The sequence below is a fragment of the Manacus vitellinus genome, unplaced genomic scaffold (genome assembly GCF_001715985.3).
Source record: "Manacus vitellinus isolate BGI_N305 unplaced genomic scaffold, ASM171598v3 scaffold_57_pilon, whole genome shotgun sequence".
Lineage (NCBI taxonomy): Eukaryota > Metazoa > Chordata > Aves > Passeriformes > Pipridae > Manacus > Manacus vitellinus.
Genome location: NW_021940666.1, coordinates 521,612 through 545,230, shown reverse-complemented (window position 1 = coordinate 545,230; position 23,619 = coordinate 521,612). Strand labels below are relative to the sequence as shown.

At 40.6% G+C, this 23,619-nt stretch overlaps 1 long non-coding RNA gene across 1 annotated transcript; it reads right to left on the bottom strand.

Moving 5' to 3' along the window:
* Positions 1 to 13,948: 13,948 nt before the first annotated feature.
* Positions 13,949 to 15,811, bottom strand: LOC108641223. The gene is made up of 4 exons (XR_001921840.1): positions 15,553 to 15,811; positions 14,334 to 14,443; positions 14,134 to 14,225; positions 13,949 to 14,059 (listed from the first exon to the last, which is right to left on the bottom strand). It is a non-coding gene; the product is annotated as an uncharacterized LOC108641223 (long non-coding RNA).
* Between the last annotated feature and the right edge of the window lie 7,808 nt (positions 15,812 to 23,619).

Genomic DNA, 23,619 nt, shown 5'->3' with positions numbered 1-23,619 from the left:
AAAAACCACAACCCCAAAAAAAAGGAAAAAAAGGTGGTTTATATAAGGAAAAGTTTACCAGTTCATGAGCAGCATCTCATGGGATGAGAGCAAAGGCACAGATATAGAAAGAGAAGACAAGCAGGACGTCATAAGTCACATCACTTGTGGATGGACCTTGGTGTGAAATAGAGGGGATTCAATGGAGGAATATAATGGAGGAGGAGAGGTGATTAAAGAGGTGGGGTTTTAAGATGATTTTGTTTGAAGTATTTTTTCCATATGATGACAGCAGGAATGGATACTGAAAACTTATTTTCTCATGAACAAAAAAATAAGAAAAAGGACAGGATTTTAAATGCTGGATCCACGAGAAAAAGTTGTTTAAAAATGGTTTCTTTTAAAATCATCAGGATGTATATACCAATTTTCAGTAGAATCACATAGATGCTTTATAAGGAGAGAAGAGGAATAACCCTTGTAGAGGCTCTCAGGGGATGGTTGCTGACATGGAAAACCATTTGCCCCAGTCAAATTTTTGGCTTTAATCCGAGATGAAGGATCTAAGTCATTTAAGGGTGTTTCTGTTTACCCCTCAAGCTTCCTGGAGGCAAGAGAGAAGCTTCTGTGATCAATAGTATCAAATGGCATGAAGAAGCATAAAGCATTACATACGTACATACTTTCTTTTTCAAATGCAGAGGACATCTCACCTGCTAGATACCAAGTCCCTTTCCACATTATAACCTACAATCAGTCAAACAGACCAACTCAGTGTAGTGGTACGGGATAAAAAGTCTGATTTCTGGTTTATTAGAGTTCTTAGAAAATGGAAATTGAGCAGCAGGTGGTACCTTGAGCAAAGTTTTTAGGGTGGATTACTGCAATGGATCTAGGCAAGTATCAGCTAATAGTAACTTTTGAAATTTTATTTGAAGACTTCTTCCTCCAAAAAATTCCTGTGCCTAATACAGAACCACCAGTTCCTACAATGGATTTGTGACAATCTTCATAGAGCTGGATGTGAGAGGTAAAATTCATCGATTCCCAACAACTAGTTCAAACATTATCCAACTTAAATAAATGCTATACCTCATCAGTTTAGGATATTGTTTCCAGTAATAAACTACCCACTCTCTGTGGGTAGTTAATTCCCTATCACCACATGTTCCTTTCACTTAAAAAAAAATAAATCTTTTATTCTCAGGATTTTGATCAGACAATAGACAAGACTCTTCACAAAAAAGACTATCAATTTTTTTTAGACAAATAATAAATTCCATTTAAAAAATTACGACAAAAAATTCCCGACTTAAAACTTTGGAAGCCAAATTATTCAAGAATCTCAGGGAGACTGCTCAAAAATTGAAATATCAAGAGTGTTCAGACACCCAAAAACATAGGCTCTTACCTTAAAGCTGCCAAGTCCAATTTAAAATTAAATAATAAGCAAAATTGCACTGACAATTGCAAAAGCAGGAATGGATCTAGAAACCCATTATTAACAAGATATATTTTAAGAGTTGAGTCAAATGCTGTTGTGTTCGCAACTGAATTCTACCAAGGGTAAATCCAGAGGAAAGAAAAGTGTGCTACAAAGGTAAGCTTTTTAATTTCTTCTTCTGTGTATATTTGTTTTGTGGGATGCTTCCAAGTAATAAAAAGATGACTTTGTAAACAGAATGCGTAATATGATCCTGAAAAAGAGGCATTTCCCCACCTTCAAGAAGCACAGCTCAGATGGCAAAAGAAACGAAGGAAAAGATTAGGGGAATAGTGACAGATTTTCATAGAGACATCTCAAAATGTTGACATTAAAAATAAATTCAAAGAGATTAAATGGCTTTGAGTAGTCAAGAAACGAATCACATCAGCATAACTCTGGAAACTGGAACCCAAACCACCCTGATGGCTAAAAAAAACAGAAGGAGAAGCATACACCACAGAAATCAGCCTGAACCCACCAGCAGCAACTAAAATGACTGATTCTGATAAGATGTTAATTTTAAGGAATTTTGCAGTTAAGTGCATTATAACTGTAATCAGGATGTCAATAAAGCTCTGCAAGTATCCTGTGGTCTTCAGGGCCAGTCAGAGGGACTGTTCTCTTGTGATGTGCCCCTGTGACTGTATTTCCCTTTCGGCTGTAATGAATTTGAACACCACAGACTTCTACCCAAATGTCACAACTTAGCCCTTCTTTAAAAACAACAAAACAAAACAATCTTATTTTTCTGTCGCTGTTGGCAGTCTTGATGGCCTGCTTGGCCCTCTCTCCCACAAGTGTCTGTATTTTTTGTCTAGTGGCTGTTTGTGCCTGGAAGCCCTTACCCCTGCTCTTCCTTCCATCATCAGTCCTCCCAAAGCATTCTCCAAAGCACCGGCTTCTAATTGTTAGCAGGAAACTGTCCATCACACCTGGAAAACTGAGCTGGAAACCAAGAAGATGAAATAGAAAAATAGGCTCCACATGACTGTAAGGAGATGAAAATAAGTGTTGGGAATCACAGCAGCCACACAGGAGGATAATGGGAAGTGCTGGTGTTAACCCTGGAAGACCAAAACCAACCACACAGCCACTGCCCTGGGCTGTTAGATTTGGATTAAGTAATTACTCCATCAGATCTGCCCAAATCCAGGTGTGTGCATCAAATCTTAGCCATAAACTATTTAACAACATAGTGTGCACATTATGAAAAGCCAGATATGTAACCAAACCCACATCACCCCTTTCACTTGTCTAGTACACTGTCCTATGAAACACCTATTTTCCTTTCTCTTTACCTTACTGCACCAATAGAAGGGTTAAATAGAGGGTGTCATCAGGGTGGTTCCTCCAGCACATTTTAAAAGTTCTGTTGCTGCACTTCCCTGCTTTTCCAGCTCCAAAACTGAGGGACTTTTCTTCATGCATCCAGCTCACTTCTTTGGTTTTCATCTTAATAAACCCACAAGGTATGGCAAGGAGGTTTCAGAAAACCTGAGCAACTGAGGGGCTCTGTGTTGAGCTGGAAAAAACAAGAAATGAATGGGCATGGACAATGCACTGTAGTAGAGAGAAAATCAAATGTTAAAGCCAGTCCCATCTGTTTTCACCTTTTCCAGTGTTTCTCTCCCTGTGTACATTGTCCAGGACAGCCACCTTCTAGTAAAGGCTATTTTGTCAAAATGTTCTATGGGGTCGCTATGTTTGTCATCCCTATATCAAGAACAATGTGCATTATTTCACGTTTCTCAGTAATAAATTTAATTTGCCATGTGTCAGCTCAATTACTGAGCTGATCTAAGGCACGATGAATGTTTCTTGCCACTCATTTTGTGCTCAGTATGCATCATAATTTAGTATCATCAGCATATACAGCACATTATGGTGGGTCTTTCTAGCTAGGCAATTTATTTAAAATCAAACTATGAATCCAGGTGTTAATCACACTTAACTATTCCCTTTTGGGGGGATCCCTCAGCACAGAAAATTCATTTTCTTTCATGTATTTCTTTGCCATGTCCTTCTCAGCCCCTGTTAGGTTCATCTTCAGAAGCAGCCTGTCATGTAGATCCTTATCAGAGATTTTCTGAAAACCTAGATAAAATATGTCATATGCACCGCAATTATCTACTTTATACCTCCTAAGCTCATTAAAGAGGTCAATTAGTCACTATTGCCTTTTTTAAACCCCCTCTGGCAGCCTCAGGTTAGACTTTGGCTCCTTAATGCAGGCAGTACTCAAACCAAGTGAGTGCTCCCAGGAGCCAAGTGCTCCTGCAGCCAGAGCTGAGCATCAGCACTTTTAGAGGGGAAAAAAAGGGAAAAGAAAAAGAAGGTAACTGCCCACCGTTCCATTCACATATTAAATATTGATGAAAAGACTGAGAAAATAGAGCTGGAAACGTAAAATAATCACATCTGAGTGAAGAAAAAAAAAATCACGGAGAGAGCAGGAGGAAGGGCGGGGAGGGGGCAGCAAACACTGCAGAGCACTTTTGTAAGCAGAAGCTGAAATTAGCGGGGGTGGTGGTGGTGGTATCTATTTGCAAGCAGAACAAACACAATGAGATGTTCCCTCTGCTAATTTTTGGCTTCTGGTTGCACAAGTGCACTGCAGGGCACACACCTTCCTTACGGTTTCCTCCTGTTCAGTGCTTTCCAGGTGATATTTGTGGAACAGCAAAGGAGGAGCACCTCCATTTTGAGTGCTGACTGTAAGCACCTGGGTGACTCCTAGCACTTTGTTATGAAAATAAGCACATAGAGGTTTTGGGTTATTCCAACAGAACCTTCCTCACAGGACTTCTCCAGGGTGCTGTACTGGTGGATGAACCAACACAGCCAAGCATCCAAGAAGACTCATGGCTGCCTTGTTCTTCCTCTGTTGACTCATCTCAATTTCTTTGTGGGTCCCAGACAGGACTATGCAGAGTTATGTGAAGATGGAGAAACCCGGCTCAGTGGGGAGGACAGGGTTGTGTGCCCCAACCCCAGCTGAAACTCCATCTAGGACCTCTCTGCAGAGAGTCTCTTCCCTGCTGACCATGAACTATTCCCAACTCATCTCCTTGATGTTTTCGCTGCCATTGTTGTGGTGCAAATTGAAGGAGAGAAATGAAATGGAATAAGAGAATGAAAGAAGGCTATTCCTGCCTCGATCTCATTATCTCTGCTGAAAAAATGAGCAATCATGGCAGTGAGAAACAAAATCTCTGAGGAGTGCTACTCCAGGCAGAGAAAGCAGCATCTGGGGGAAGGAGAGCATTAATATGTGCTTTTCAACCAACTGCATTTCAATTTACTGCTGGACTCTAGATTTCTTTTATTAATTTAGGAGTGTTCCTAGTTTATTCTGTAATCTGTGCCCTGCATTTTGCAGAATTAGATGTCTATTTTTTTTTCCGTTCTTTTTTCCTAGTTTTGTTTGGCAGTGTTACAGATGATCACATTTCCTTCTATTTGCAAGTTTGCTTTATCTATATTTCACAGTTGCAATCTGGGCTGTCCACTATCTTATTACTGTGTGATAAGTGATATCTCCTAAAACTGCACATGAACTCATTTTTCTCTGTTCCCTTCAAATCCCTTCAAAGTCAGCTCATCTGAAATAACAAATTGTTGTCTTGTGACTGGCAATTATTAGTTTGGGCTTATTAGTTTTGATATGTAAGGTAATTTAATGTGTAACCTTATTATAGTTACTCATAGCACTGGACTCTACGTAAAGTCCAATTTGGCATTACCTTCTTAGCTATTAATTGCAACCCAGCTGGGCTCTGCATATATTAAAACAAAGCAATACTTTCATGAATAAATCTCTGCATCAGTTCCTAATACAAACATTTTAAGGTCATCCAATTAATGAGGAAAACTGAGGTAGGTCACACACACTATACCGTTTGTGATAATATCTTTTATATTTACTAGAATTCAGGTGACCAACATAACAGAATGGACAGTTTTATAGACTAAGCCAATCTTGCACAAAGTAACATTTATTAATATCTCACTGTCTGTGATATCCTGAGTTCACTTCTTTTTCTGTTCACAGTTCTGCTATTTATGTCCTGATCCTCCTGTATCATCCACGCAAGAAGAACTTTACACCCATGCTGGATCCTAGGAAAGGCTAAAGGGGCCTTCTCCGAGGGAGGGATATGTCCATTTGCAGCCAGTCAAACATGCAAAGAGCTGAGTTGTGTCAGCAACAAATACTCAGATTTTTTTTCATTGCTTCCCAAACTAGACATGTTAATTACTAACCTCGTTTCCAAACGACCTAATATGCATTGGATATACTTACTTGTGCTAAAATTCCCAGTGCCTTAAAAAGATGAGATGTAGCTGAAATTTATTAAGAATTTGAAGAAATCTATGATAATACCATGCAAAGAAAAGCTTTGTATCATCAGTAAGAGGTAAACATATGAACAAATGGTTACAAAAGGAAGTTGCTGTAAATACCTTGATGATACTGGCACAGCACTTGGGGGCTTTGTCTTAAAACTGAGAAGGCAGCACAGTAGCAGAGAAGTTAAATAATCTGTGAATCTGATTACATCAAATAGATGATGTTTCACTCTCCATTCATTTATTTAAAATTTTCTCTGTTTTTGAAGAAGTGGTGTCTTTTTTTTTGGGTGAATGTGGGGGTGTGTTAACACGTTCCTCTGCTCAAGAATATGATCATGCAAATCTGTCCATTATTGAGAAATAACTGTTTATGTATGCTGCTGTCAGAAGGGTTTTCTGTGGTGATCACTGAGTCCAGTGAGAAAATAATATAATTTCAATTTTGCTAGCACTCCTGAATCCTCAGACACCTCCTCTGCAGGAACACTCTGGTTACTGTGAAACAAGACCACCATGAATAAGAGCACTTGAAGACCACCACGTCAGGACTATGAGCATTCCAAAATATTTTAATACCAGACCTTCAGGTTTTCAGCAGAGCTCAGACCCGCGCCTCTGGAATAATAAACCCACTAATTATTCTGCAGCAAAATCATAAGTCTGGGAACGAAAATCCTGTTATCCTAAACTAAAAGCCATCCTACGTGCTGTGAAGCCCTTGCCAGGACCATAGGCATTAAAAGAAAGTGCTACGTGGATTAAATGCGGGCTCACCTGCCAGGCAGCATATGTTTCACTCCTGTCAAACCCAAGGGTTCTGTAAAGGATTGAGACAGATGCTTATCTCACCTCCTGCACCTTTTGGAGGGATCATGTCACAGCATCCCCATCATCAGAATGCTTTGTTGTGAAACACAGCACCCTTTTTAACACTGGTTTGCCAGCAGCCTGAGACTTGCTGGTAAGAGTTTTTCTTCCACGTCAGCCAGTCTTGGCTATCCCTAAGTTTTCCTAAAGTGACACGTTGGAATTCCCCGCACGCGCATCAACCTGGAGATACGTGAGGTGCAGTGAATTGTAAACTTTCACAACTGATTTTACACGTTCCAGGTTTTAATACCCTCTCAATTCTTAAATGGATTAAGGAGGACAGTCTTTAGCTACATTTGACAGAGATTATTCTCGACATGGCCTATTTTTCATGGTAGTCATTTATTGTACTTGGTAATTAGCTATATGGCCTTCTGCATTGATTTTTTTTCTTTCTGAATCTACTCTAGGTCTGCTTCCTAAATGCCGAATATGGTGTTTAGTGACACCACTTTTGTTTATTCTGCAGTCTGGCATATTTGATAATTCATTCATTTCTTCACATGACATAAATTGGCAAGGAATAAACTAAGGTTGGAAATAAAATGGCTTTGGCTGTCACAGGATGGATAAAAGCTCTGGAATGGCTGCCCAGTAATAGGAATACTGAGGGCCAAAAACCCAACTGTTTTTTCAGATGAAGCTTACCCAGTTCCTGAAAAGGTTTGTAAGACCTAACATAGTAGCTCTAGTACTGAGGAAATGGGTCCCAAAACACAAAATGCCGTTTTCAGACATTTGCGAGGCGAGTGTTCACGCACAGCATGATTCATCATCACAAAATATCACAGCATTTTCTAGTGTGTGCACAAAACAAACAGAAAATTAATCATAGCTCATTACTTATAGGCTTCCCTTTGAGCCTTGGAAAGGCTAACTCTAACTTGGAACACTGGTGCTTCCACAGGGGAAGTCTGGCTTTTAAAAAAATTTAGGGGCACATGCAGCCGACTCCTGACGCAGAAGTACTTGCAGTTTGTAAGGTTGCACATGCTACCAGATCCTGCTTTGTGATATTTTCCACAAAGACCATCCATCACAGTTGCAGCCTTGCACCTTGCTTTTGTCTCCCAAATATCTCCCACTTCTGAAGCTCCTTCCAGCTCCACTTGCATCTCTGGACCTGTGGGCCCTTTTCTTGGATCGTAGCAAGGGACAGAGTGCAGTGTCTGCTCCCTTTTGTGCATTCTTCACTTTCTCTATATCTCTGATACTACTGGAGAGGACTGGGAACCACAGTAACCCAGAAAAACACCCTCCAAAATACAAGAGAGTTGAGCAGAAGAGTCAGATAACATCCACACCTACAACATCTAAGACTACATCTTCAACCTTTGCACTGAGACCTTGTGTGGCACAGGACAAACATAATCAGCTCCAGGATGGCTGCCAAAATCCCCTGAGGAGCTTCATCAAGGGACAAGCCCAGTTCCACATGCTCTGGTACCCCCTGCCTCATGTAGGAAGCTCTATAAATGCTAAAGCCACCTAAAGGGGAACAGAAGAGCATTTCCTGTTCTTCTGTGTATCTGTAACAACAACAGATAACCAAGACTGTGACAGTTTGGAAATAGACCCATGGGAATCATCGCATGGCACTGTGAAGGTGAAAGGCAAACACAAGCACAAAGAAAGCACAAGAACCCAGAGAATAAGCATTTAAACAAATCAATATGCTGCTCTCCAGAAGCAAGCTCTCCCATCAGAGCAGACTCATGGCTTCATTTCCCATATTCCATGCTCCAGTCACTCATTCAAGTCATTGCCAGCAGTGGCATTTCTATTGCTGCTGCAGTGGCAGGAGAGTATAACTTTTCAGAAGGTGTGGGGGCTGGGGTAGGGCTGAATTTATCTGGCACTTAGTGAAACAGGGGAAGAGCCAGGAGGGGTAGGTGAATACAGTAAGACAAAGAGTTTCTGTATCAAATGGGACCTGTAAAGCTGCCCCATGTAATACTAGATTTGGAAGTTGTTTGTGTAGCTCTTTATATTCCCAGACTTAGTTCTATAAATGAACCCTGTCCATACCTGCTCTTTTACAGGAGCCCACGGAGTATGGAAGCAGGCTTACCACTCCTTGAGCCTAGGGGAGAGCTCAGGCTCTTCTCTGCACCAGGGCAAGGCTCTCAGGCTAGATTTGTCAGCACCTCAAGCAACAGAAGAAGAGTTTTACCATGGAGATCTATTCAGGGGCAGAGGCTGTGGATGAGTCTCTGTAGCCTGAGATTTTCCAGCTGCCTCAGGGAACATTGAAAACAAGGACAAGTTGGTGTCACTTAGACAAAAACATTGCTTACACCTGGGACTATCCCAACCCCAGGGTAGCAAGAGAACCTTGGAGGGTTATATCAGTATCATAAAGTGGCTTAAAACTTTTTCAAACCCTACTCTCCTTACCTGGAACAAAGAAGTGGAGCCAACCACCATCGCTTATGACAGGTCAGCAGGAATGCAACTGGGACCATCCCACCCCATTAACCAGAAAACCAGGAGATAATAGAAATGCTAGTTCACTCTGAACTGAAGGGAGACTTGAAATATCAGTTCAACAACAAAAAGGTACCTATCCCCATCCTAAGCCAACCTACACTGCTAGGTCTTGAGGAAAATTATTGTAATAAAGCATCAAGTCAAAGCAATATTACCTGTAATCTCAGTCTGGTTAATCATAATTATTTTAAGTATTTATTGTTGGAAATGTGAGGAAAATGCAGAAAGTGAATTGAAAATTGACGTGAAGATGTGACAATTACAGTAACAATAATGCCTTTGTATGATGGACTATTCATAAAATGCCTTATATAATCAGATGCACAACAAAAATGCCTGAATGTGTCTTGCCATGTATCAGATAAAACATGAAGTACTTATTTGGCATCAAAACCAGCTGCTATTCCTTCGACATCCATCCCACTTGCAATAGTTTTAGAAAGAACAAGACACAGAAGCATAAGAGGGAAGAGAAAGAAGACAGTCATAAAGATATGAAAAATGCCTGTTTAATTATGTTCCAGATTTTATCTCTGTTTCATATCAGCTCTCTCTCTTTCCTTTCCAAGAGAAATAACTGGCATGTGCTTTATTTTGAAAGCAGATTGACACAAAAAATGAGAATTGGCCATGTATCCTGGCATTAATCTCCCTCCACAACAGCCTGTGATTGAGTCAGAGCTATTATTCTCACTTTCAGGTCTGAGTCATTATCAAAAAGGATGCTATTTCTCCAGCACCCTTTCCAGTAGGAATATACACTGTCTAGCAGGGACATTGCAGAGCACTTCAAGTCCTACAGAATTTTCTCTGGCTCTTGCTTTTGTCCTGTTCATCCAATGAAAAACTGAAAGCCAAAAGGAGTACAAGGAAATGGTATTGCTGTTCCAGTTTCCTTATTATCTACTTTCTTCCATCTTTCTTCAGTTTACTCCATGATAGCATCCAGAATGTTATCTTCCCCACTAAAACCATAGTGCCTCATGAAAACCCTTCCCTGTTGATTTTGAACTCATCCCTTTTACTCTGTATGTACAATAAAAATTGTCTCCCATTATGGTTTCTCTTTCATCTTCTCTGCTCCTGTGCCTTCTGCTTACATGCTTCTAAATATTCTTCCTAAGGATTACTTGACACCTTTTTTCTGCCCTGACCTTGAGATAGTCCTTAACAGGCCACCTTAAATACCCCCACTTGCTTCCTACCCAAGGAATGGAAGAAACCCACAGTGTCCCTGTACAGCCCAGCTGCTGAGCTCAGCATAAGACACCAGGTATTCAGGAACATTAATATTCATCAAATACAACATGTCTGCTCCCTGCCTCAGCTTCACCTGGGCAAGTGCACCCCACCCCATTTACCAACAGAAGGAGAAATGATCCTGTGCAGGGGGGACATGCTCAGAACCACAACTGCCTGTCAGCTGATGAAATGGTGCATTGCGTAGCTCACTGACCCTCAGTTTAAAGCTTCAGTTCTCTTCTAAAGAAACTGTGGAGCTTTTTACTTGGGTGTGGAGGTGGAAGAGACTGGCTTCAGACGCAGGACTTGCTCCCTGAATTTTCCCAGCTCTCACTAAAGCTTTTGGATAGTCTGGAGCAATAGAGTAGACACCTCAGAGAGCAGGATAGAGAGCAGACACCCTTCAGCCTGGTGATGACAGAGAACCAGAAAATGGAATGCTGATCCTAACAAATGCTCCTGGTCTGCTCTACTCTGAAGCTGAAGAGAATCTCATCTTCTCTTAATTTAAATTTTTATGTTGTTCTCTTCGATAGTGTACCTGAGTGCTTTCCTCAGCCAAATTTCTCAGCTCACTACCTGCTTTTCGTGCAAACACCCACGGAGATCTGAAGGCAGAATTGTGCCTGTTGTTGTAGTTATGAAAATAATGCAGGACTCAACTAATGCAATTCTGATGCTTAGACCCCTTTAATCAAGCAGCTTTTCCAAATCATCTTATTGAACTCTTTTCAGGAACAGTTCTGACTCCTACTCTTCACATGCTGCAGATATTCAGTGGCATGGCCGTGGGACTGGCTGGCAGAGGCATCCAGCTTCAGAAAAGAGACAAGGCTTAAACTGCTCTGGGGTTTATCCAGCATTCCTGGGAACTCACTACCTGGAGGAGACCATATTCCAGTACTTCCGTTAGCAAAAGGATATTTTTCCAACATAACTGGGTGCCAGTATCCAGAGCACTCAGCAGCAAAGATACTGGTGCTCAGGGATGGGGTCCCTTCTGACAGTGTTTGGATGGGACCTCAGGAGCTGACAGGACTACAACTCTTTTTTTTCTTTTCTTTCTTCTTTTTGTTTTTGGTTTGGTTTGGGGTTTTTTTTGGTTTGCCATACCTAAAGCTTATTTTTTACCAGTCATTTGAAAAAAACAAATAAATTTGAGCTACAGCTTAGGTGCATTTTTGTTTCTGGACAAATCTCCAAGAGCCATCACTTACTCCCTTCATTCAACATCACACTTCACTTAAGTGACTTTTCAGAACTAAGCCTGTATGGAACTGACTGTAGTATTTTATCCTCTCTGTGAAATATTCTTCACTTTTGTGACACCAACTAGTCTTGAAATGCTGTAAAAATGCTGACAGAAGAAATACCAGAGAACGGTTTTAAAAAGCTTGTGAAGGATCGGTAGGTCCAGAGGTGTTTTTTCAGCACAAGAACAGCTGGGGGACATTTAAAACCAAACGGAAAAAATTCTAAAGGACACAGAAGATTTAGTGTATTTGAGGGAGTCACCAACATGAAAGGTAACATATTTTGGTGGAGGCTGGAGGGGACAGGATCTGATGGACAGTATGTCAGCCCTATAGCAGGAACAGGGGGGCAGGCAGCACTGCTGGAACATGGGGAAAGCAATGAAATGAGAAAGGTAAATGAAGCGAAGTGTAGCATCAGGCAGAGGCCCCAACATCACAAACACGGTCACAGTGTACAGTTTCATAGATCCCCTGAGTTTTACATTGAAGAGAAGTGACAAAATCATCAGGAGAGAAATGAGAATGACCAGCAGAAGCCTGAGGAGGAACAGTGTGAGAAGGGAGTCAAAAACACTAAAGAGCTGCCTGAGGTTAGTGCTACTGGACTATGATTTATGGAGGGATATATTCAAAACTGCCTCAAAGGTTAAATGTGAAGCTTGGACAAGAGAATGAGAGCAAAGAAAACCTTCAAGAGTCCAAGATGCAAGCAAGATATGTGGCATGTGCTGCTCAGCTAGCACAACTGCACTGGGAAACTGAATTCCTGAACAGCAGCTCCTTGTTTTACTGCCCTGAAGGGGCACTCCCAGTCGTGTCTTTGTCATTTGAATGCTGATGGTTGCCACCCCTGTACTACAACAGAGGAAGAACCCCTAAAATAAGGCTGTGGAATGTTCATTAAACAGTCTTCCAGGATTTCATTTTCAAATGTAAGCACCAGTCCACATCCATGCTTACACATAGAGGTGCATATACACATATACATTAGGTTGCGTTTTCTTCTGCTCATCAGAACTCTTAACAATATTATTCAGTTGTGTTTAAAGTTTTTCTTAGAAATCCAGGTGAAAATAAAAGTAATTTATGCAAACATGTCCCACAGTCTCACTTTGGAGAGACCAAAGTGGTACTTCTCAGTCTCCCAAATAAAAGTCGCAGCAGAGTCAGATTTATAACCCCCCCTCTTATTCAGGCTTTCCCTAAGTCTTTACTGCATTCTGTAAGAAATCATTCATCTTTCAAACCAAGTGGTCCTGCAGGTTCTTTCCTGCACCCACATCCCGGGCTCCTCTTTTGCCTTCATCCAGCTGCATCAACAAGAGTCTTGTCCATCTACAGATGGCACTTCGTGGCTCCTGAAGGGTGGAATTTGTGGCCAGTTAATTTAATTTTGCACCCTCTACAATTATGGGGATTGTTCTGCTTTTAATTCAAATCATATAGCCCTTTTTCACTTAGCTTTATTACATCTTTAATTACGACCTTAGGCTGAGGTGGTATAATTTTACTTTAAGAGTTATGCCAGAACTCAAGTACTGACATCTCCAGGCTTCATAGAAATTGCAGGGATCATAGGAATTTAACTTGATAATTACCTCAATATTTCAAGTCAGACAATCACCATATAAAATAATTATGGGTTGTTGTTTTTCCAAATTCACTTTGTGGGTTACTGTATGTTATTGCAGGTTACAATATATGAAGTTAGATAGATAGAGAAAAGAGATAAAGAGGCATGCAAGATTATTCAACCAGATGGCTAAGGAATGCCAAAAGACAAAGAGAGATAGATTTTTTAAATGCATAAAATAGCAAATAGCACATTCCCAGTTAAGGAATGCTCACATCTAGGATTCTTTTCCATCACCTCTTCAGTCACAGAAGTTTCTTTCCCCACAGGACTTGTAAAGATTGGCACAAACTGGAGCAAAAATACCCTTTGTACTCTTCTTGCATGAAATCTTCAAGAACTGGCCCTTCTGTCACCCATATAAATTCCCTTTTACTAACAGAAGCACTCTTAGCCAGCTCTTCAACATGTTCCTTGGCACAATTATGGTGATTTAAGCTGTGAGCTACTACTTGCTAAGGTTTTCTTTATTTAATTTTAAAAGCAGTAATTAAGAAAGACCAAAAGTGAAATATTTTAATATACCATAAACTGATTACATTTTGTGGGGATATTTCCCCCCCTTCAAAACACCAATGCTTTTGTTATCTCTCACACATAAAGATGCAGGAAAAAAAAAATTACTTGGCATGATTTCCATCATGTTGATTCTTCTGGGTTCTCAAATATTATGATCCATGGAAAGTCTGGATTCATGCTTACTTCTACTCTTCATTAAGTCAGTTGTAGTTGAATTGCTGGTAGGGCAGGCTGCTGATACAGTAGGTGGGCATGCTGAATAAAATACATACCACAGCTGTACCTGCACTTGTCAGAGAGCCAACCTGCTTTACGCCAGTCTGTTCTCCACTGCTTCCTGGTCATAGCCCATCTGTTTCTGAATTCATAAAATGCTGAAGAACACAAATATCTGAACCTATTATAGGTAACATGCTTCAATTAAATTCTGATTGTGGAACTGTGCTTAACAGACTAACATTGGTAATGTATCTCTTTCAAATTTGTCAATAAAATAGACACCCACCCATAGATATTTCAGTGGAATTCGGAGGCTTTTCTATGTAGTGGCTTCTACATATGGTGCACCTGGCCAATATTCTTGCAGTTGCAAACAAAATCAAACCAAAAAACAACCTGCCAAGACAGAGTATGGAAGGTTACTAAGACAGATTAGATAAAAACCTACATATAGGGAGAGGTTTCACGGTAGGAGCCCTTACAGGTGAAGTAAGCCAGACAGCTATTAACCTGAAGTTACCAATAGCTTAAAGTGCTTTACATTTCAGTTGGATTCAATGATAGCATAGAATGATAATGCACACAAAAATGATTGCACTAATAAAAGTTTACCATGTACACATAATTTTTTGCACGGGGGGGTGAAACACTCAATTTTACAAGGTCAGTTTTCATAAAAGCTGTGATTTAAAGGAACTCAGCAGGCTGTCAATAACTGACTTAATAGGAACAGACTTTAAACAGAAAAAGTAGGTGAGGGATATATCCCCAGGAAATTTGCTGAGGATACCTACAGTACCTATGATTAAACTATCTGTCCTCTGGATGTCATCATTGCTCTTTTTATATGCTGTTGGTTAAAGATGCATTTATGTAGAAGATAACTGCAGTCCTAAGGAAGCTGGCTTGGGTGCATTATTTTTGGTAGCTCAGTGCATTTCTAATTAGAACTGAATTCACAAGAGTGTGGTCCATATCATTACTATTTATAATCTCTAATGAACCTTTTTCTATAATGTAATGCAAAAAAAATTTAAAAATGACCCCCTGTGCACATTTCATTTGATGAAAACTCACATCTCTGCTTCAAGAAGCACTTTATGCCTCTTCACAAAAAATTTGCATCTTTCCATATGTGCAGCTGAGACATAGCTGCCAGTCAGCACTAGTGTTTGCAGTATTTGCAAAAATCTTTACTTTAACCTGGAACCAGAATTTAAAATTTCAAAATAAGGTGCTTAATTTCTCTGGCAAGGGAATACTCCATTAGCGCTGATGCACCAGAGCAGAAAGGAAAAATTTGGAATACACCTTACTGTGACAAGACTGACCCTGAGAGATTTGACAGAGAAAACAGACCAAAGTGTGGCACTGCAGATATTTACTATATTCCTACAAGATCTTTTATAAGATATTACAGCAAAATAGCCTAAGTAGAAGCAGATTCTAGGCTGAATCACTCTCCCGGCACGAGTTATATGGTTGAATTCAAACCTTCTCAGTACCTTTCAAGTCCAGATGAATCTAAAGACAAGGAGGGGGCCGTCCTGGCGTGTTGGGTCTGCTGGCAGGTGGTGGATGCTGAACCAGCCCAGCCAGCCAGGGAAGGAGACTGTCACCTTTGCACTTCTTTTCTTGCACCGTGCCAAATGTTTCTCGGCTGCTGTCAGCAACCATCCTGAAACACCTGAAACAGTGTCAATTTTAGCAGCCTGGGGACCACTCCAGAAGTCTCAGAAATACAAGTATGATGTCCTTCTCCCTTCTGCACGGCCATTGCACACGAAGTGAGTTGTCAGAGAGCTACATTGCATCAAAAAACCCTCCAGCTTTCACAGAGGAATTACTATGGAGCTTTCAGAGAGAGATGATGCCCAAGTTGTACAAGCTGAGGTTTTACATATATCTTCTCACCAATAAACACTCCTTACTCACCAAATTGACGGAGATTGAGTTTCCACAGAGGCAGGGGGATAGGTGCTCCATTCCCATCTTTATCCAAAGTATTAGTTAGATAGCATTTAGCAAATCACACTGAAGTCTACAGAGAGAACATAGACTGAGCTTGCAAGAAATAGAGCCTCTGAGCTTCAAGCCAGCAAAGCTAGAGGTACTTATAGTCTGTTAATTTTTTGTGTGTCTGTGATTTTGGAAACCCTCAGAAGCCTCCTGCTGTTAACAAGGCTGAACAACTCAGCATTTTTTTCGTGCCTCAGCCCTGGGAGGATCATAAAGTTTGATAGTCTTCTATCATAGGTTCATAGTTCTATCTTCTATCATAGATCATAGGTGCAGCAGAATGTGTTAGGTGAGTTAACTGGGCAAATCCCTCAAAATGAGTCCTTACCTTCCTTTTAAGGAAGAGATGGAGGGTTCCCTCATCCTTATACCCAGTAGCTAATAGAAGCACATCAGCTTCTGAGGGAAAAGCCCATTTTCAGGGGTCCTTACTTCTATTTAAAGTGAAACACAGCAACAGGTGAGAGAACAGGAATAAATGACAGCTTTGAGGAAGGCCTATGGGTTTGGTTACTGTGGCTTCATGGCTTCTGGACCACAGCCGGCCTGGGTTTCATCTGGGACACAGACTCTGCCCCTAGAGAAGCCTCATATGCCAAAAGGGTTGTGTGAATATCTCACAAATCACCACAGAGCCAACCTCCTTGGAGGATGTGCTCTTTATTTTCAGCATGTTGTCTTTCCTGACTACCCGATATTTTCAGGGGAGCTGTGCCGATTCATTTGTCACAATCAGAAGTATAAAGCAGCATTATTAAAAGATATATTTTAGGATGTTTATTCTATTGTTTTTAAGCATCCTCTGGAGATGTGAAAACATGGCTAGAAAAATAACTTCGATGTGCTGCCCCATTTCAACGCTGGAGTTTTGCCTTGCATTTTAATGTGTATATTTTCATGCCTCAGCTACACTAACTGTACTCCTTTCCTGTTTCTATTTATTTTGGAAGCAATATATGTTTACTAAATCAGTTGAAAAGTGTTAATGATCAGTTCATAGAATACTAATGTGGATTCAAATTACTTTCACATGAATCAAGACAAATTAAAAAATACTGTTTGATCATAAACTGCTTCAAATCCATGTCACAAGAATTCTAGTATCTCAAAATAAAGATTTCTTTTTTTTTTTCATTTGGTTAAGATCTCATTAGATATTAAACTGATCAAAAAGGTGTGGGGACAAGAACGCATGGATTATCCATGGTTCATGTAACGAAGAGAATGGATAAACCCTCAGTGTGTGTGTAAGTGTGGTGAGGGGGAGGGTATCAAAACCAGTTGCACCACAAGCAACGTCTCTTCCATGTGCCTGAAAAGGAAGAAAGAGACATGTAAGCACAAGCAAAAGAGTTGTGACACGGATACAAGCCAGCCCTGACTGGTAGCATGTTATTCAGCCCTGAGAAATAGATGTGAAACCTGAAGACTGGTAACCTACATGGACAGTGGGTCAAAAGGTTTCCAACAGAAATTTTTATTGCATCTCATCAAATTCACTGAAATCGAGGCACACTCCGAAGATGAACCAATTCCGGTGACACTTCGGCTCGATCCTGTCTTGATCCCAAACATGGTTGTGTTTCAGAACCGCCTTTCAAGTGTGTCTTACAGTCTAAAGGTAGGAACTTCCAAACTGTGAAATTCCTACAGGTTTTAGTGGAGGAGAATAACCCACTTTAGTGACCTCCACTGGGGAAAAGCAGACGACTCAGGTGCTGCAGCACACGTGCTGTTTGGGAGCGGTGTGCTAGCTAGGAGCATATGCTGTGCCCACCGGCCATACCTACTCACAGGTGACAAGGAACACACAACCTCTGGCAAACCAGGCTCACAGAAAGCCTTTTTTCCCCCCTCATCTGTTAAAATCTGCCCTTTTCCAGGCTCCCAGAAGTTGTGAGTTAACCTCTTAGTGCTTTGTCACACAGGAATACACGTGCCAAACACTTCTTACGTGGATGCATCATGATAATGCGCACGGTGGCTTTGCTGAGCGGGTCAAACTAGCGTCACTGAACAAATCAATGTTGGAGGGGAAAACCAGCTTTGCTAGGTAAATTGCAGCTGTACCAGGGCGCCTTCTAGACCCCAGTGCAGTGAAGATGCACAGGCAGAGCAGCCTGTACTGTAGTACAGGCCAGTACTGGGCACAGTGATCTCCTTTTGCCTGGTAGAAAGAAGAAGTTTACAGTAATGACACTAATCATTGCATAGACCTTGTATGCTGACCCATGAGGGGCTAGTGGTTGCTGAGAACTTATCTCTGCTCACCTTTTCCTTATTCATGAAGGGTAAAAACATTTCCTTAGCCATGGTTGTCGTGAATTGGTTTTTAGGAATGTAAGGCAGGATGTTGGGCTGGGTTTGCCTCCTCCACTATAATTTTGCAGAGGCCAGGTAGAACATTCAGCTGTTTCTTTACTTTTTAATTTTTTTCCTTTTTTTTAATATATAAAAATTTACTTTATCGTGGATATTTTATGCGTGACAATTAAGACTCACCTAGGAAAATATCGGAAGGAATAAGCTCTCCAACCTACTCTATTTCATTCAAGACAATTTTATCTAACCGATTTTTAACAAATTTAAAACATTGCCCACATCTACTCTAGCTATGAGGCACTGGTAATCAAGTCAAGCACCATTGACTGTGAGAATAGTGAACTGTATAAAATGACTTCTCAGCATTATGTAGTGTCAGAGCACGATTTAAATAACACGTTCATTATTCAAGGTCTCATAATTCGTACATATAGAAATAGATACAGGGAGCTGAAAGAGGCTTTCAAGCTTTCAACAGTTAAATAAATAAGCAACCTGTGTCATTACAACTGTACTGTACGTTCTTTAAATACCTGATAGGTTGTTGGAAAGCCTTTTTAAAATGAAATGCAATAATACAAAGTGCTAATTTAAGATGAGAGATGCATATACAGTAGTGACGGCTGTTACATGTTGACGTTGCTTTTAAAGGAATGAACAGAAGATTTGAGAGCAACTGTGCTTTCTGAGTAGGAATCTCAGACATTATTATTATGTTGATGTACAAAAGGGTTCTTACAATTGCAATTACAGAAATCTAATATTAAAGTCATGCTCTTTTTCTATAATTTTAGTGGATGTTGGTGTTTGTTCCTGTGCAAGATGGAATTTATTGTGGAGGTTATTGTCTGGATTTTCATATGCATTTAGAAGATTTCAAAGTAAAATTGTTGCAGTCACATTCTACCTGACACTTCTGGTAGAAGCATAGTTGAAGAAGAGTATTCTACAGTTTTTTTAATAGTACTCAAACCCAGTCTCAGAGAATTTCCTGTAGCTCAATAATTTCATGTTATACTTAGATGAATGAGATTTACAAAATATAAATATGATGTGCCTATTTATATGGAGGTAAAATTTATAGATATATTAATCTGAGCTGTTTATAAGCAATTTTAAAATAAATTTAGCAGTTTAGTACTGTCTTGTGTATTTTGTAAAAGACCAATAAATTTGACAAAAACTATTTCTTCACTATGAGGGCAGTAAAACAATTGAGCAGGTTGCCCACTCCAGAAGAAGGGTGGCTGCCCCATCCCTGGAAGTGTTCAAGGCCAGGCTGGATGCAGCTTTAAGGAACCTGATCTAGTGGAAGTTGTCCCTGACAAGATGAACTAGATGATCTTTAAAGTCCCTTCCAACACAAACATAGCTATAAGTCTGTGATTCTATTTAACAAAGACAAACCAAATGACAAAAAGACAAACACAAAAGAAAAAACAACCAAGTTTCACCCATCAATTCTCGCCAAAGCAAAAGAATTTCATAAATCTTTCCTATACCTCACACTTGCCCACTTGGGCCCTGTTGTCTTTGCCTGCTGAATTTAAATTGTGTGAGAGAGATGAATTTATGCCATGCTGTTAAGCATTAAGTATCTCAGCAGAAAACATTTTTCCTCCTTTTCTGAGAAGGTCTGTGTCTCTAGACAGAGCAGGGCAGACAGCTGTGTTCCCCTCCTTACCGAGGAACAGATGAGAAACACTGTCCTCTTCTGACTGGCACTGGAGTAAGCCTTTCTTTTGGAGACCTGGTATTTCTGAGGCATTTCTGAGCTTACCATTCACTCACTGTTGACCTCCCAAAGCGGCCTTCCCAAAGGAAAATGCTATTTCCCTCACCTCAGAACACATAGGGAGGTCCATGTGCTCCTCTTTCTGAGTAGTCCTCCCCAGACATCCATTTAGCACTAGGGTAAGGATTGAAAGTATTCTTGATGCCTTATAAAGCTTCACTTTACCATTTGCCATCTTCATTGATACTACAAACCTTGTCTTTTGTCTTTCAGTCCCACACATGAATATATGGCCTGCCTAAATCACTCCCTGTGTTTCAACAAATTCTATTGCCTTGTTCAGTCCATAAAACAGCCAGAGAGCTGGAATCTCACCACTGCCCTTTCCTAACTTTCTTCCTGACTTTTATTTCACCATAGCACATAGAATTTGCTCCATAGCATTATTACCACACCATGTCCTATATTGAAAGTATCTTCTCTTTCTTAATACTGCTCAATGTTAGCAAGCTAGTGAAGCTTTAATCCAGTTTTTAGGCATTTCTACCACTGGTTCATGTCAAAACCTCATGTAGAATTTTTCTTCCACACTGATCACTTCTCCATACACAATCCTTCCTCAATACTTGTTCATGACTAAGAGGGAGATATTTCGTATTTACCAATGGATAAGAGCACACACAAACTCTCATCTAGTCCAGCAGGTCTTGCAGTATCTTCCTTATATATTGTTGTTTTACTTCAGCATCTCAGAACATCTTCTGCCAAACATAGATGCTTCACAGTACGTCCTAATCCCCCCTGGGAATTCCTGGTGCAATTTAGCTGCACATTTGGATGCTGTGCACCTTCCTCTGTACACCCTGATTTCCTCCAATAGAAAAACTGTCTCTGTGTAGGGAGGATGCTACTATATTTTCCACAAAGTCCCGCAGACTGAATGGTCAGGAGATCATGACCCCAGACATGCTGTGGAAAACACTTTCCTTATAGGGCACCAGCAAGTACCTTAGTGCTGCTATAAACTGGCTTTACTGAGGTCAGCTGACCTGCAGAAAGTTGCAGTGGATTTGACATTTAGCATCATCTGGCTATTAAAAAAACCCACCAGGCCACGCCATTCATTCAGTGAGCATATCCTGTGTCCCTGTGTTTCTTCTGTTGTCTGTGATGCTCTTTTGGGTAGCTAGCTCCGTACATAAACATATCCCTGTAGGTCAGGCTCAGATCCATCCTTGCCCCGTGCCCTGTCTTTGAGCTATTAGTAGGAGATTCTTAGAGGACAAGAATAAGAAACAGGACAAATCAGAAATCCCTGTGCATCTCTCAGCTTCCAGCAATCAGCTGCTCAGAGGACCTTGAACCGGAGTTTGCCACAGTACCATCATGTTAATAGTCCCCCATGGACCTATCGTCAGCAGTACATCTTATTTTTTTGAACTTGTAGCATCCTGTGGAATGAGTTCCACAAAATAATTATGCCCTGCATGACAAAAGTTTGTTTTAAATTCCCTGTGTGATTATAACATTGGAACCCCCTTAGGTCCTGTATTGTCAGAAACAATGCATTAGTCACTCCCTAATCGCTTTCTCCATGACACTCATTACTGTGCACATCTCTGTCTTTTTCCCCTTAGTGGATCCTCTGAAGGGTCTAGATTATTTGCTCTCTCTATCTGCTATATTTCCCTGTGCCTTTCTATCCCTTTGAAACACAGAAATCAACCAAATAAAGGATGCAAGATAAGGCACATTAGATATGTCTGTGACATAGATTTTAACAGTTTGATTTGACTTGCCTTGGTAGTTAGCAAGTAGACCACCAGCACAAAAATCCAAACAACAATTAAAATAGCATTGGCTAACAAATGGTAGTAGCAATAAACAGATTAGTTCCTCAAGGAATAATGTGAAACAAAACAATAAAATAAACAGGTGGAATAAAAAAATAATCGCAAGATAATTTCCAAAACTAAACAGCCAGTTCTTATCCCCAACATCTAGTGAAAGCTCCTTTGCTCAGAGAGGAAATTCCTGAGGTTTACCACTTCAGGGGAATGAAAAATAAAGGGAAATGCAGAGTTGACTCTCGAGGTCTCTGTGATACAGCAGACAATTGCATCTGCTCTGCTATTGACCCTTTGAACAGGGTTTCAGAAAATCCATGCATTTAAGAAACACTACATGACAGCTTATTACTTCCTAGAACTGTCACATCTCTGGCTGCAAGTGACTCAGCTGAACAAATATCAGCTCATACATTATCATGTATCTGTGAGCAACAAGATTGGTTTTCTTATGCATGGTCAGCACAACACTTTCTCTCTTCTGAAGGAAAAAAAAAGAGATATTTAGGATGAACATCTCAGTATTTTCATAAAACGCCTCTCGAAGCAGCTGCATCTCTGGACAATTTCAAAGCACCTGGATAAGAATTTGGGCTCCTCAGCAGTGCTTGTTTTGTGCTGGCAAACTCTGCCATTCCTCTCTAATGCCATTCCTCTCTGCCATCTCTTCCCTAAGACAAAGAATGTTTGCAGTCACAATTAGCCAAGGGGAGGCAAAATCCCAGCAAGGATGCAACAGCCTGTGACTGGTTCAGTCCCTTCACAAGCTGAATCTCACACAGCCTGTGTGACCATTGCAAACTGCCTTGTTCTCACATGCTTTTCTCTTACTCTTTTCTCCCCAGTGAAACAAAAATTTCTCATTAAAAAAAAAAAAGGCTTAAAAAAAAAGGCTTTTATACAGCAGCCAGTAACCAATTTAACAGCCAGTAATTGAGGTAACATCACTGGGATCTGGAATGGCCTTCTAACTAAGAATTAGTACCCTTAATGACCTATAGAGTTAAGCAACCAAGCCCTTCTCTGGTGCACAGACCCTGTGCAGGTGACAGAGATCCAGACAAGCTGTCAATAATTAAGCAAGAACATACTCCCACATAACCTGCCCATCTTAACAGAAAGCATTGCTCTTTTCTTTGATCTTTTAAGTCAGTGGATATTTGGATATTCTTCGAGGAAACACTAATATGCTAAGTCCCCTCTGTTATCATTAAGAAAACATTAAACAGGTTAAGCAGGTGCCTCTCGTTCTGCTGGCTTTACTAACCTAAAGGTTCACCTGTCAATTGACAGGCAGCTATCGCAAAATCCACGAAATATGTGTGTTAAAACAACTTCTCTCCCTATGCTTCCAAATAGAGATGCTGTTACTTATTTGTTACTTGATCAGTGTTTCAGATTCCTTCTCAAGCAATAGAGAACTTGCACTTCACCCCAGTGAATATCCACCCCATGGCAGATGCAAACCCCAAGTGTTGCCGTTTCCTAAGGGCAAAATGCACAGTTGTAAACCTGGCTGGACTCCAGGGCCCTCCTGCTATCTGGGCTACCTCAGGTTCATGTTAAGGGTCCAAACCAAGAAGAATGACTTGCTATCTATCTATAGAAGGCATCCAGCCAGAGCTTTTTGACTTCCATACACTCCTCTT